Below are 13936 nucleotides of genomic sequence, written 5' to 3'. Positions count from 1 at the left end.
AGTTTATATTTTTCTCTTTCCATAAGAGAATGTTTTGCTCTGTGTGCTTTGTGTTTCAACCTCAGGATATTGGGTTATACAAATTAATTGTATCTTTGCAGCACTGACAGGAATAGACGCTTTAGGAATAACACGTTGAATTAAGGATGGCTTCTTTTCTTTTACCACCCACATTATGTAATGAGTAGCACAGGGTATTTAAATGCTTTGGCACAGAACATGAATAGAGCTGATCATGAAAATACAAAAAATATATATATACAATATTGTTAACCGTAGTCACTGTGCTGTACATTAAATCCCCAGAACTTATTTATCCTATAAGTGGAAGTTTGTACCTTTTGACCACCTTCACCCATTTCCCTCACCCACAACACCCACCTCTGACAACCACCAGTCTGTTCTCTGTATCTGTGAGTAGTCCAATGCTTTTATATTCCACATGTAAATGAGATCATGCAGTATTTATCTTTCTGTCTCTGGCTTATTTCACTTAGTATAATGCCCTCAAGGTCCATTCATGTTGTCGCCAATGTCAGGATTTCCTTCTTTTTTATGGCTGAATAGTATTCTATTGTGTGTGTATATAATATAAAGAAGATACACACACACACCCCACATCTTCTTTATCCATTCACCTGTTGACAAACACTTAGGTTATTTCCGTATCTTGACTATTGTAAATAATGCTGCAATAAACATTGGGGTGCATATATCTTTTCGAGTTAGTGTTTCGTATTCTTCAGATAAGTACCCAGAAGTAGAATTGCTAGATCATGCAGTAGTTCTATTTTTAATTTTTTGAGGAATCCCCGTACTGTTTTGCATAGTGGCTGAACCAATTTACATTCCCACCAACAGTGTATAAGAGTTCACTTTTCCCACATCCTCGCCAACACTTGTTATCTCTTGTCTTTCTGATAATACCCATTTTAACAGGTAAGAGATGATAATCTCCTTTTGGTTTTGATTTGCATTTCCCTGATGATTAGTGTTGTTGAGTACCTTTTCATGTACCTGTTGGGCATTTGTATGTCTTTGAAAAAATGTTTGTTCAGTTCCTCTGCTCATTTTTTAACTGGATTTTTTTTTTTTTTTTTGCTAATGAGTTGTGTAAGTTCTTTGTATATATTAGATATTAACCCCTTGTCCGATATATGATTTTGCAAATATTTTCTTCTACTTCATGGGTTGCCTTTATATTTTCTTGATAGTTTCCTTTGCTGTGCAGAAGCTTTTTAGGTTGATGTAGTTCCATTTGTTGATTTTTCCTTTTGTTCCTTGATCTTTTGGTGTCATATCTAAAAAATCGTTGCCAAGATTGATGTCAAAGAGCTTACCCTGTATGTTTTATTCTAGAAGTTTTATGGTTTCAGGTCTTATGTCCAATTCTTTAGTCCAATTGAGTTGTTTTCTGTGTATGGTGTAAGATAGAGGTTCAATTTCATTCTTTTGATTGTGGCTGTCCAGTTTTCCCAAAACCATTTATTGAAAGGACTATCCTTTCCCCAGTGTATATTCTTTAGCTCCTTTGTCATAAATTAATTGACCATATATTCATGGGCTTATTTCTGGGCCCAAATTTCTTCTTTGTAATTAAGATTCATCATTTAAAAATTTAAGGTTGAATTTTACAAAGTGGTATATTTAAATGGTTTACAAATTCAAAGAGTACTGCAAAGTTTATAACAGAGAAAGCAACAGTTCCTTGCCCCACCCTGCCCCACCTTGACTCTCCTTCCCTACAGAAAACCACTTTCAACGCTGTTAGTTCTTCTGGTGCTGTACTCTATATTCTTCAGTAACATATTTTTGTTTTCTTTATTTTTTATTGAGTTACAATTAATATACCATAAAATTTACCTTTTAAAAATGTATGATTCAGTGACTTTTAGTGTACTCACAACATTGTGTAACTATCATCCCTATTTAATTCAGAATATTTTCATCGCCAAAAAAAAGAAATCCTGTTCCTATTAGTAGTCATTCCCCGTCTTTGTTTCCCCCTTCAAGCCTCTGGCAAACATAATCTACTTTTGTCTCTATGGATTTGCCTATTATGGACATTTCCTATAAATGAAGTCACGCAATAAGTGACCTTTTGTGTCTGGTTTCTTTCACTTAGCATGTTTTTGAGGCTCATCCATGTTGTAACAAGTGTCAGTATGTTATTCATTTTTATGGCCAAATAATAGTTCATTGCATGGATATACCACATTTTGTTTACCTGTTCATCAGTCAGTGGACATTTAAGTTGTTTCCATTTTTAGACTGTTATGGATAATGCTGCTATGAACATTCATGTACAAGTTTTTGGGTATATACCTAGAAGTGAAATCACTGAATGATATGGTAACTCTGTTTAACTTTTTAAAAAAATTTTATTTTTTTCTGTTTCTTTTAATTGAAGTATAGTGGCTGTACAATATTATATGTTACATGTGTACAGTATAGTGATTGATAATATTTAAAGGTTATACTCTATTTATAGTTATTATAAACTATTGGCTATATTCCCTGTGTTGTACAATATATCTTTGTAGTTTATTTTATACCTAATATTTTGTACCTCTTATCACCTACCACTGTATTGCCCCTCCCCTCTTCCCTCTCCCCACTAGTTTGTTCTCTATATCTGTGAGTCTGCTTCTTTTTTGTTATATTCACTAGTTTGTTGTATTTTTTTAGGTTCCACATATAGGTGATATCATTTATCTTTCTCTGACTTATTTCACTTAACATAATGACCTCCAAGTCCATCCATGTTGCTGCAAATGGCAAAATTTCTTTCTTTTTTTTAAGGCTGAGTACTATTCCATTGTATATATATATATATATATATATATATATATATATATATATACCACATTTTCTTTATCCATTCATCTGTTGATGGGCACTTAGGTTGCTTCCATATCTTGACAATTGTAAATAATGCTGCTATGAACATTGTAGTGCACATATCTTTTAGAATTAGTGTTTTTGTTTTTTACATATATCCAGGAGTGGAATTGCTCGGTCATATGGTAGTTCTGTTTTTAGTTTTTTTGAGGAATTTCCATGCTGTTTCCCACAGGCCGAACCAATGTACATTCTCACCAGCAGTGTAGGGGGGTTCCCTTTTCTCCACATCCTTGCTAACATTTGTTATTTGTGTTCCTTTTGATGATAGCCATTCTGACAGGTGTGAGGTGATATCTCATTGTGTTTTTGATTTGCAGTTCCCTGATGATTAGTAAGCGACGTTGAACATCTTCTCAAGTGCCTGTTTGGCCACCTTCATTTCCCCTTTAGAAAAATGTCTATTCACTTCTTCTGCCCATTTTTTAATTCAGTTGTTTGTTTGTTTTTAATTTTGAGTTGTATTAGCTGTTCATATATGTTGGATATTAATCACTTATCCGTCTTATCATTTGCAAATATCTTGTCCCATTCAGTAAGTTGTCTTTTCAGTTTGTCCATGGTTTCCTTTGCTGTGCAAAAGCTTCTAAGTTTAATTGGGTCCCCTTTATTTATTTTCGCTTTTATTTCTTTGCTTTAGGAGACGGATCCAAAAAAATATTGCTGTGATTTATGTCAAAGAGTGTTCTGCCTTTGTTTTCCTCTAGGAGTTTTATAGTATCCAATCTTACATTTAGGTCTTTAATCCATTTTGAGTTTATTTTTGTATATGGTGTTAAGAGAATGTTCTATTGATAATTTCATTCTTTTACATGTAGCTGTCCATTTTTCCCAGCACCACTTATTGTAGAGACTGTCTTTTCTCCATTGTATATTCTTGCCTCCTTTGTCATAGATTAATTGAGCGTAAGCATGTGGGTTTACTTCTGGGCTCCCTATCCTGTTCCATATGTTTAACTTTTTGAAGAACTGCCAAACTGTTATACACAGCAGCTATACTATTTACAATCCCACCAGCCATGTGTAAGGGTTCCAATTTTAACATACCTTCATCAACACTTGTTATTATCTATCTTTTTGATATAGTCTTCCTGATAGGTGTGTGAAGTGGTATTTCATTGTTCAACAACATACTTTCAACTTTTTCTTTTAACCTTTTGATTTTAGACTTTATCTATTAGCTTCTTGATATGGTAGGTGAGGGTTTAGCTGTCTACCACCTCCTCCCTGAAGCACACTAACCCTTCCCTTTCCCCATCCTTCCTAGTCTCCAATCAGCTCTACCAGAGCTAGGTCAGAATTCATTGTTATGACTTAGTATTGTTTGCATTGAGTGCTATGGTATTATGATTACATTTTCTTTCTTTTGATTTTTCTTGGGTTAAAAATTACTTTTTTTCCCCTTTCCCCTCTGTATATATCATTATTATTTCCAGATTTTTCTGTCAGCCTCTCAATATCCCTCTCAAAACAGTTAAACATTGGTGACTCATCAATTCCTTTTTCTCCTGGAGTCTTCCAGTGTCCTGTTCCACTTTGGAATGATTTCTTTCTAGGCCTGTGGCATAGATGACATCTTGAGACCTTTTTTCACTGTCATCTTGGGAAATTAGTGAGACTTTTAACCTCTTGATTGATCTAAATTTCTAGTCTTTTCTCTCCCATTTAACATCTCTGTTACTTTATTCTAGATCTGGAAGATTTCCTCAACTTTATCTTCAAACTCTTCAATTTTTACTTTCCTAAATGAAAAAGGATGACATAACATAATTTCCAGATTTCTTTACTATTCTTTAAATATTCCTTTTATATTTTTCATGGGTACAATATCTTCTGTATTTCCAAGGATATTAGTGATAATGTCTTCAGTTTCTTTCAAGTTTCTTTTTTCTCTCTTTTAGCCACTTGCCTTTTATATTAGAAACTTTCCTCAGATGATCCTTTGTTTGTTCACATTTAAGAGGGAGACTGTACAAAGCTGTTTGGAAGCATAGACACAGGATGGTTGCTAACATTATCTGAAAATTTGCTGAAAGACAGGCACTGATCTAAGTACTTTATTTGCATTATCTTAACAGATCTTTACATTGGTCCTGTGAGGTTCTAATTTCACAGATGAGGAACATCTTGAGGCTTAGATGGTAAAACCCGAAGGAGGGGAACCCAGATCTGTCTGCCTTCGTATGATTTTTTTATCCATGATATTCTGTTTCCCTGCCTCCCTCCCAGTAAATGATTTGTGAATACCAGGAAAACGCTTTGTGAATACCAGGAAAACTCTTGAGAACCTTAAAGTCAGATAGAAACAAGACAGACAAATGTAATCATCCAAACACAAAATTGCAGCAATTACAGAATTGTGTTGAGAGAAAATGGTGAATATGATTGTTTAAGAGGGCTGGGGAATGGTCTGAGTGATGTATCCTATTTTTTTTCTACTAATCTCTTTTCCAGGAAGCCCGGTACATGACTTGGAAATATTAATATTTATGTGAGTGACATGTGAGGCTTGTTCAAACAGGACTAGAAAAAAAGAAGTAGTAAGTAATACGCTAAATTAAAGGAAGCATCATGGGTGATTTTATAAAACAGTAAAGAAAGTAGAAAGTATTATTTGGGAAGATCAGTATTGCACACATGATACAGCAGTGATTGATTATAACGCTATTTCTCTCAAATATCTTTATATTAGAAATTGTAAACCCTTTATACTGTTTAATAGTATAGCAAAAAAATTATATATACATGTGTGTGTATTTTTTGATGGCCTCTCAGAAAGTTTACTTAGCTCAAGTTTGTCAAACTGCACTTCCTCAGTTTGAATGGTGCTGTTCCTAAATACATAGCTATAAGAATCCCTGTCAGCGAAAGTCCATATGTGTCACCAGTTATACATTTTTAACCAAAAGCAATCACTCTGTGAAAATATTTTAAAGATGGTAGGAAGAGGCAAAATATAATTTTTAAAAAAAATATTTTTATTTGAGTGACAAAGATTTACATCTCTTATTATTAGAACTGTCCTTTCATTTTTACAGAAAAGAAATATATCCTGTGTACGTGTACTTTGTCTTGTAGAATTTTTTTTCCTATTGAATTAATTATTACAGCTTGCTAAATAACTCTTGTGAAGTAAGCATAAAGGAGTATAATTAACTGGAGCTACAAGCAGTGATAGTACAATAGGAGGCAGATGTACCTACTGAAGGATAAAAATAATTACTTGAGAAATAGTTAAGTTAGAGTATTTCTGTGATAAGACAATTTTCCCCCTTTCGTTTCAATATTCACAGCATCCCACCATGAAATGTTCAGTTATGGCTAAGAGCCCTTTCCCCTAAAAGGAATAACCTTGTTATTTAGTGAAGTACCTATTCACATTAACATCAGGGTTAATATTGTGAGCTCTCTTTTCCTCATTGTAAGCATATCCTGTATTCTTTGGTGAGAGGAATATGCTGTACTTTTTGTGTTCTAAAGGCTTATGATTCCTTATTTTTAATTTAGGAAAAGCTCAAAGGCATACATATTAATTACTAAGTTCTGAGGTATAGCTGTCTTTTATCTTCGGAAACATCAATTTCATATATGTGAAAACCAGTAGGATATAAAAAGGTTAAATTTGGTCTCAGCACTTTGCAGTGTAAGCTTCTACAAGGCAGCAACTGTTTTATTGTTATGTATGTGTGTCTTTTGAATTTTCTATATGTTGAGGAGTTACTGTAGCAGACACACCCCAAAATCAAAGTGGTTTGACCTAATAAAAGTTCATTTCTTGCTCACTTTTCAGTCTAGAGAGGTTGACTGGCCTTCCACGTGGTCATTCAGGAGCCCATACACCTTTTATCTTATGACTCTGCCCTCCTTTGCATTCTGCAATCCTCTCCATTCAGCTGGTGTGGAGAAGGTATACTCATTTATTATCCACTCTCCTCCAGAAGCGACACCGGTGGTGAGAGGTATCATGTAGTTCCATCGCAGTGTCAGCATGCTGCGGATGGTGGTGGTGGTTGGGGACAAGGGGCTTCTTGCAACATCTCCCAGGTTTAACATTGTGCTTTGGACAGGGAGTCTGAATCTTCAGTGGTCCATTTACTGCTCTGCTAAAAGATACTACTTCCCCTTTCATAATATTATTCAAAGGTGGTAATATTAGCTACCTCTAGGTTGTCAGAAAACAGGAGGCAAAGGACTCCATGCCACAAATCCTTTACCCTATTCTTTAATTTCTCATTTCATTTTTTTTTTAACATCTTTATTGGAGTATAATTGCTTTACAATGGTGTGTTAGTTTCTGCTTTATAACAAAGTGAATCAGTTATACATATACATATGTTCCCATATCTCTTCCCTCTTGCGTCTCCCTCCTTCCCACCCTCCCTATCCCACCCCTCTAGGTGGTCACAAACCACCGAGCTGATCTCCCTGTGCTATGCGGCTGCTTCCCACTAGCTATGTGTTTTACGTTTGGTAGTGTATATATGTCCATGCCACTCTCTCACTTTGTCACAGCTTACCCTTCCCCCTCCCCATATCCTCAAGTCCATTCTCTAGTAGGTCTGTGTCTTTATTCCCGTCTTACCCCTAGGTTCTTCATGACCTTTTTTTTTTTTCTTAGATTCTATATATATGTGTTAGCATACAGTATTTGTTTTTCTCTTTCTGACTTACTTCACTCTGTATGACAGACTCTAGGTCCATCCACCTCACTACAAATAACTCCATTTCGTTTCTTTTTATGGCTGAGTAATATTCCATTGTATATATGTGCCACATCTTCTTTATCCATTCATCTGTTGATGGACACTTAGGTTGCTTCCATGTCCTGGCTATCTCATTTCATTTTAAACCACAAAATATTTAACCAGTTTGAGTCATTTAATCATACGGTCACTGAATCATAGTTTTAGAACTAGCTGAGGTCTTAGTGCAATCTCTTCATTTGACAAATTAGGGAATAGGCTCAGAGAAATGGAGAGGCATTCCTAAGGTCACTACGTGCCAGAACTAGGAAAAACAAGTTTCCCAACCTCCAGTCTAGTATTCTCTCCTCTGTACTATGTCGTCTTTGAGGGGCCTTCTTTTACAAATTCATATCTCCTAAATTAATACAAATTGTTTCCCCAGTTTTCTTTCCTTTGACTACCTTCCTAAGATACTTACCCTGGAGAAAGGGGGATTTTAATTGATATAGAAGAGAATTAGTGATCTGAAAAGCATTTGTCATATTGTTATTGTTGGGTCCTGTAATGGAGTGCCATACTGACTTTGCAGGCCCAAGGAAGAATGCCCCAGAGATTGGAGGGGCTGCAGGTAAAGGAGGGCTGCAGAGTCAAGTGGCGCCTCTTTCAAAATTTTGTCTATGGCCAGCTCAGACCTTAGGGAACATTTCTCTTAACTTAAGACAAAGAATACACCTCTTCCACTTCTATTGACTTAGAAAACAGATTAATTCATCTGAGAAGTCTTTAAATTCAATGAAATTTTTCGCTAATGATTAGAGAAACACAAATCAAAACTACAATGAGGTATCACCTCACACCAGTCAAAATGGCTATCATCAAAAAATCCACGAACAATAAATGCTGGAGAGGGTGTGGAGAGAAGGGAACCCTCCTACACTGTTGGTGGAAATGTAAGTTGATACAGCCACTATGGAGAACAGTATGGAGGTTCCTTAAAAAACTAAAAATAGAGCTACCATATGACCCTGCAATCCCACTTCTGGGCATATATCCAGAGAAGAACATGGTCCAAAAGGATACATGCACCCCAGTGTTCATTGCAGCACTGTTTACAATAGCCAAGACATGGAAGCAACCTAAATGTCCATCAACAGAGGAATGGATAAAGAAGATGTGGTACATATATACAATGGAATATTACTCAGTCATAAAAAAGAATGAAATAATGCAGCAACATGGGTGGACCTAGAGATTGTCATACTGAGTGAAGTAAGTCAGACAGAGAAAGAGAAATATCCTATGATATCACTTATATGCGGAATCTAAAAAGAAATTATACAAATGAAGGTATTTACAAAACAGAAACGGACTCACAGACTTAGAGAATGAACTTATGGTTACCAGTGCGGGAAGGATGGAGGGAAGGGATAGTTAGGGAGTTTGGGACTGACATGTACACACTACTATATTTAAAAAGGATAACCAACAAGGACCTGCTGTATAGCACAGGGAACTTTGCTGAATGTTATATGGCAGCCTGGATGGGAGGGGAGTCTGGGGGAGAATGGATACATGTATATGTATGACTGAGTCTTTTTGCTGTGCACCTGAAACTATCACAACATTGTTAATTGGCTATACTCCAATATAAAATAAAAAGTTTAAAAATAAAAAAATAAATACAATGAAATTTTAAAATTTAATCGTTTAATTCTGTCTGTTCATATGTAATTCCAAACTTAAAAGTGCTATTTTATTTTAAATAACTCCCCCCCCCACATTTAAATAATTCCCCACCATAAAGTAATATAAATTCATTGTAGAAAATACAGAAAAGTATATTCTTTAAATGACATGTAATTTCATTTCCTAATAGTAACCACAGTTATCACAGGTTGTGCCTGGAGTTGGGTAGTTGGTTTAATTGTTTGTCTCCACTAGAATGTAAACTTCCAGAGGATCAAGGCTTGTCTTCTTTTGTCTTTTCATCTCCATGGCTCAGCACAGTGCCAGGAATGTAATAGGCACTCAATAAAATATTTGTTGAATGCTTATTATGATTCTGGAGAGTGATGAGACTGGTTTTCAAGTGATGGTTTTGGAATTTTTCTCACGGCTTTTCAGTCTCACCTCACACAAGTGACACACATGCGAGAGTAGGAAAGGGTAAAGGAGTCTAAATTTAAGCCAGAAATGTTTTTCTTTAAGTTTACTTTGATCACAGTAGATCACTAGTGGCAAAGAGAAGGGCCCAAAACTTAGTTGCAGACAAAAGAAAGATACAGTTTATTGCTTTATAAGCTGGTTCATTGTAGCTCTCATATCTTTTCCTCCTTCCACTTCCATTTTCCTCCTTCCTTCCTCCTCTACAGAATTTAGCATCAGGACCATAGTGTGAGATAAGTCTTGCCACCTTCAGATTCAACTTGTTGCCATTTAAGGACTCTGAGGGTAGGATAGAAGGTCGATTTTTATTTTATTCATTCATTCATTCATTCATTCATGTTTTGGCTGCACTGCCCAGCATGTGGGATCTTAGTTCCCCGACCAGGGATCAAACCCATGCCCCCTGCAATGGAAGCATGGAGTCTTAACCACTGGACTGCCAGGGAAGTCCCTTATTTTTAAATGTAAAATTTCCTCCCCTGCATAAGCCCACCAAAAGACTACAAATTTTCCAGTGGAACTCAGGCAGTGTGTCTGTGTACATTTTATGTGTATGTATATAAAATGTTTATATATGTAAATATCTATATATAAATATATGTGTGTATGTTTATATATCTGTATGTGTAGTGCTACCTGGTTACTTAGGTAATGGGGTAGAAATGTTAAATACGTGATTGTTGGATTCTCTCTAAAATCTGGGCTCTATCAGGTTGTCTTGACTTTTTTGATAGAAAATTATATAGGTTCTTTGGTAGTTGGATAAAACTCTCACAATTGCTCTATCCCTGGCCTCTTGGGAGCACATAAGTGAATATTTAATGGTTCTTTTCTAGTACAGCATGGATGCTTAAAATATTAATTGTGGTCATCCATTTGTGTGGTTATTGGTGTTCTTCTATGAGAACAATAACTCACGGCACAGTTCTTTATTTTAGAACATTCTGCCTTGCTTTGTCCCTGATAATGTAAAGGTGGGCTGATTTCTAGTGAAGACATTATAAAAATTGGACATGACTTAGAATCACAAAAAAGTTTATTCATCTCTGGGGACATTCTCAAATAAGTAATTTATGTTATATTTACATACTTGGAAGTTCAGGCATATAGGTTAGGAGACCACCCTTCCTAATTTTTTACAGTAAGTGGCTTCCCTTTTCTGAAACACCAGATCAGAACGGGTTGAGGGGAGGGAGATCCTGAGAGGCCAAGTTAGGTGGAGGCAACTGTGCAGGTGTCACTAGGACAATATCGTGGAGGGGAGACACCCTCACTGCCATCACAACTAATACCTCGCTAATGTTCCAAGTCGGGAGGTGTGGGGATTGCTTTGCACTCTCCCTTCCCAGGAGATTCCAATGTGCAGCCAAGGTGAGGATGCTTGCAAAGCTCAAATAAGCTGCAGAGAGAATGTATTATGTAGCTACTCGCTTTAGTTGGACCTCATCAGTTATAATTAACCAGTTGGGAACTCCTGGATGAAATTTAAGGTTCGTTCAGTAGTGAATGTACATCGAGCCTCAATCTTGTACCAGATTCTTATTAGTTACTAGGAATAGAAAGATAAATAAGATATGGTTGATAAAGGAGCACAGTCTAGTGGAGGAGATAGAAATAATAACAAATAATGTAATACAGGGCACATAGGCTATTAAAAAAGAGGTGTCTAGGGTATTACTGGACATACAGTAGAAGGAACAGTTAACTCTGCTTGAGGTTTAGGATGTGGGATGAAGTGGAAATGAAATGAGAAATGGTCAGGTTTTCACAGAGGAAGTGATGAATTAAGAGTTTATCAGGTAGAAAAGGAGAGAAAAGAGGAGGTTTTAAAAAAAGTTTGTAACATGCAAAGAGGTGAAGAAATTGAATAAGTGTTGAGGGATTGGTTGGAAAGGAAGATGCCTTTGAGATATTTGTAGATTTTGCATCTAGAAAAGTAGATCAGAGTCAGGTGGTGAAGTGCCTTATAAACCACATTCAGGAATATGGATGTTGTCTTGCATGCTATGGTGTCACAGGGTCAAATGCATACAGGGACTAAGATTATCTTAAGAGTGAAGCTGGTCAGGTGTGAAGCAGTTGATAGCATTGGAGGCTCTGGTAATCTGGATAGCATGGACCTTGTTTAAAGGCATTTAAGTAAGAAATGTTTTTTAAAGTTTAAATTTAAACTAAAATGGAATACTATTTAGGTCAAATAAATCTGTGAAATTCAACCTTCAAGTGCCAGTCTGTAGTACCTTCAGTATAAGAGCCCAGTAAGGATAATAAGGAAAATTGGTAAGATCTTTATAGCATTTCTAAAGAAGTATTGCAGAAATATAATTAAGAGTTGAGGTTGGGCTGGAAATGTGGAGGTGAGAACATAGTAAAAAGGTTAGTGTAGTAATCTAGGTAAAGTGTTCCAGCAAGCCACCAATGCTTTCAAACAAGGTAGCTTGCACTGGTTGGCTATTCAGTCCCTCTGCTGTTAAGCTGCCATCATTGATCATACCCTCTGCCCAGCTCTGTTGTCATGTTGCTATACTGCTCCCCATCTTCATGTCATTTGTCCTGTTCTACTTCTCTGTGTGTTGAACAAGGTTTTGTTTGTTTCTCCATTGGTTCAGATTCTTAGATGAACACTCTGATGTTTCATAGAAACTTTCTTCTATTTCATCTGTAATTTAGCACTTTGGCATCTGGCTCCTGCTTCCAACATCTCACGCTGGAAAGATTCACCAAAGCAAGCTACTGGTTTTTACAATTGTTGTCTTCAAAGCCTGACAATCTTTGGGAACTGATTTAGTCTTGGGTGGAGAACCACCATTTTTCTTTTTTATACTATGCTGGTTACTATCACCATCAGAAACACACTGCATTTGTTTAGAAGATGCCTTGATGAAATAGTTTCATTGGAACCTTACTTTGTTTTTTTGTCTACTCTTGTTTTCTTTAGGTCCTATCACCGAAAATGAACAAGTATTAACATTTTACCACATTTATATTGCTTCTTGCATCCTCCTCCTTCCTGTATTTAGCTGGGTTATATACATTGTAAACTCTTAGTCTTTTATGTCTAAAACCATTTCTTAAATGGTAGTTTAGCCAATATGAAACTCCAGGATGGCATCTGTTTTCCCTTAGCACTTGAAGATCATTAGCTTCATTGTATTTTGGGTGCTGTTGCTGCTAAGAAGTTGCTGTCAGCATAATTATGCCTTTGCTGGTAAACTATCTTTTCTTTTATGATTTTTCTCTTTATTCTTGCTGTTCCATAGTTTGATTGCAAGGTATTTAGATATAGATTAGTTTTTTATTTATCCTGTTTATTTGTTAATATATATTTTCAACCTAAGGACTCCTATGTTTATTGGAACATTCTTAGCCTTTTCTCAGTATTGCCTCTGCCATTCCCACTATTCTAAACTTCTAGAATTTCTTTCTTTTTTAATAAATTTATTTATTTATTTTTGGCTGCTTTGGGTCTTTGTTGCTGTGTGCGGGCTTTCTCTAGTTGCGGCGAGCGGGGACTACTCTTTCATTGTGGTGCGCAGGCTTCTCATTGCGGTGGCTTCTCTTGTTGCGGAGCACGGGCTGTAGGCATGCGGGCTTCAGTAGTTGTGGCTCGTGGGCTCTAGAGCGCAGGCTCAGTAGTTGTGGTGCACGGGATTAGATGCTCTGCGGCATGTGGGATCTTCCCAGACCAGGGCTTGAACCCGTGTCCCCTGCATTGGCAGGCGGATTCTTAACCACTGCACCACCAGGGAAGCCCTAGAATTTCTATTAGGTGTGTGCACTTCTCAATCTATCTTCTATGTCTCTTACCTTCTTTAAAAATATTATCACTTTATTTCTCTGTACTACATTCAGGGTCAGCTCCTCAGTAATATTTTTCATTAGACAACTGTCACTCTTTGGACAGGTTGCTAGATAAATCACTGGATCAGGAGTTTATGGCTGGTGACCTTTTATAATATATGTATGTAGGTAGGAAGGTAAGTAGGTAGGTAGGTAGTTAAATAGGACGGGTCATCTGCTGATAATGAAAGATACCAGGGTAAAATGAAGGAGACAGAGAAAAGTGGTGAAGGTCACTGAGATGAGTAATATCATTCATTTCTTGGTTAAAAAGCTTTTATCTAAGATTTTTAAAAATAAAAATCTAAGTAAAAGAACTGATAATCATAGTCTTTATGTTTTCC

The 13936-nt window shown here is 36.3% G+C and overlaps 1 protein-coding gene across 11 annotated transcripts in view; it reads left to right on the top strand.

Moving 5' to 3' along the window:
- Nucleotides 1-13936, top strand: part of EHBP1 (EH domain binding protein 1) — a 336395-nt gene that overhangs the window by 44670 nt on the left and 277789 nt on the right. The gene's annotated exons all lie outside the window — the stretch shown is intronic.

Source organism: Balaenoptera musculus, chromosome 13 (genome assembly GCF_009873245.2).
Source record: "Balaenoptera musculus isolate JJ_BM4_2016_0621 chromosome 13, mBalMus1.pri.v3, whole genome shotgun sequence".
In the NCBI taxonomy this organism is placed as follows: Eukaryota; Metazoa; Chordata; class Mammalia; order Artiodactyla; family Balaenopteridae; genus Balaenoptera; species Balaenoptera musculus.
This window is presented reverse-complemented; position numbering and strand designations above follow the sequence as displayed.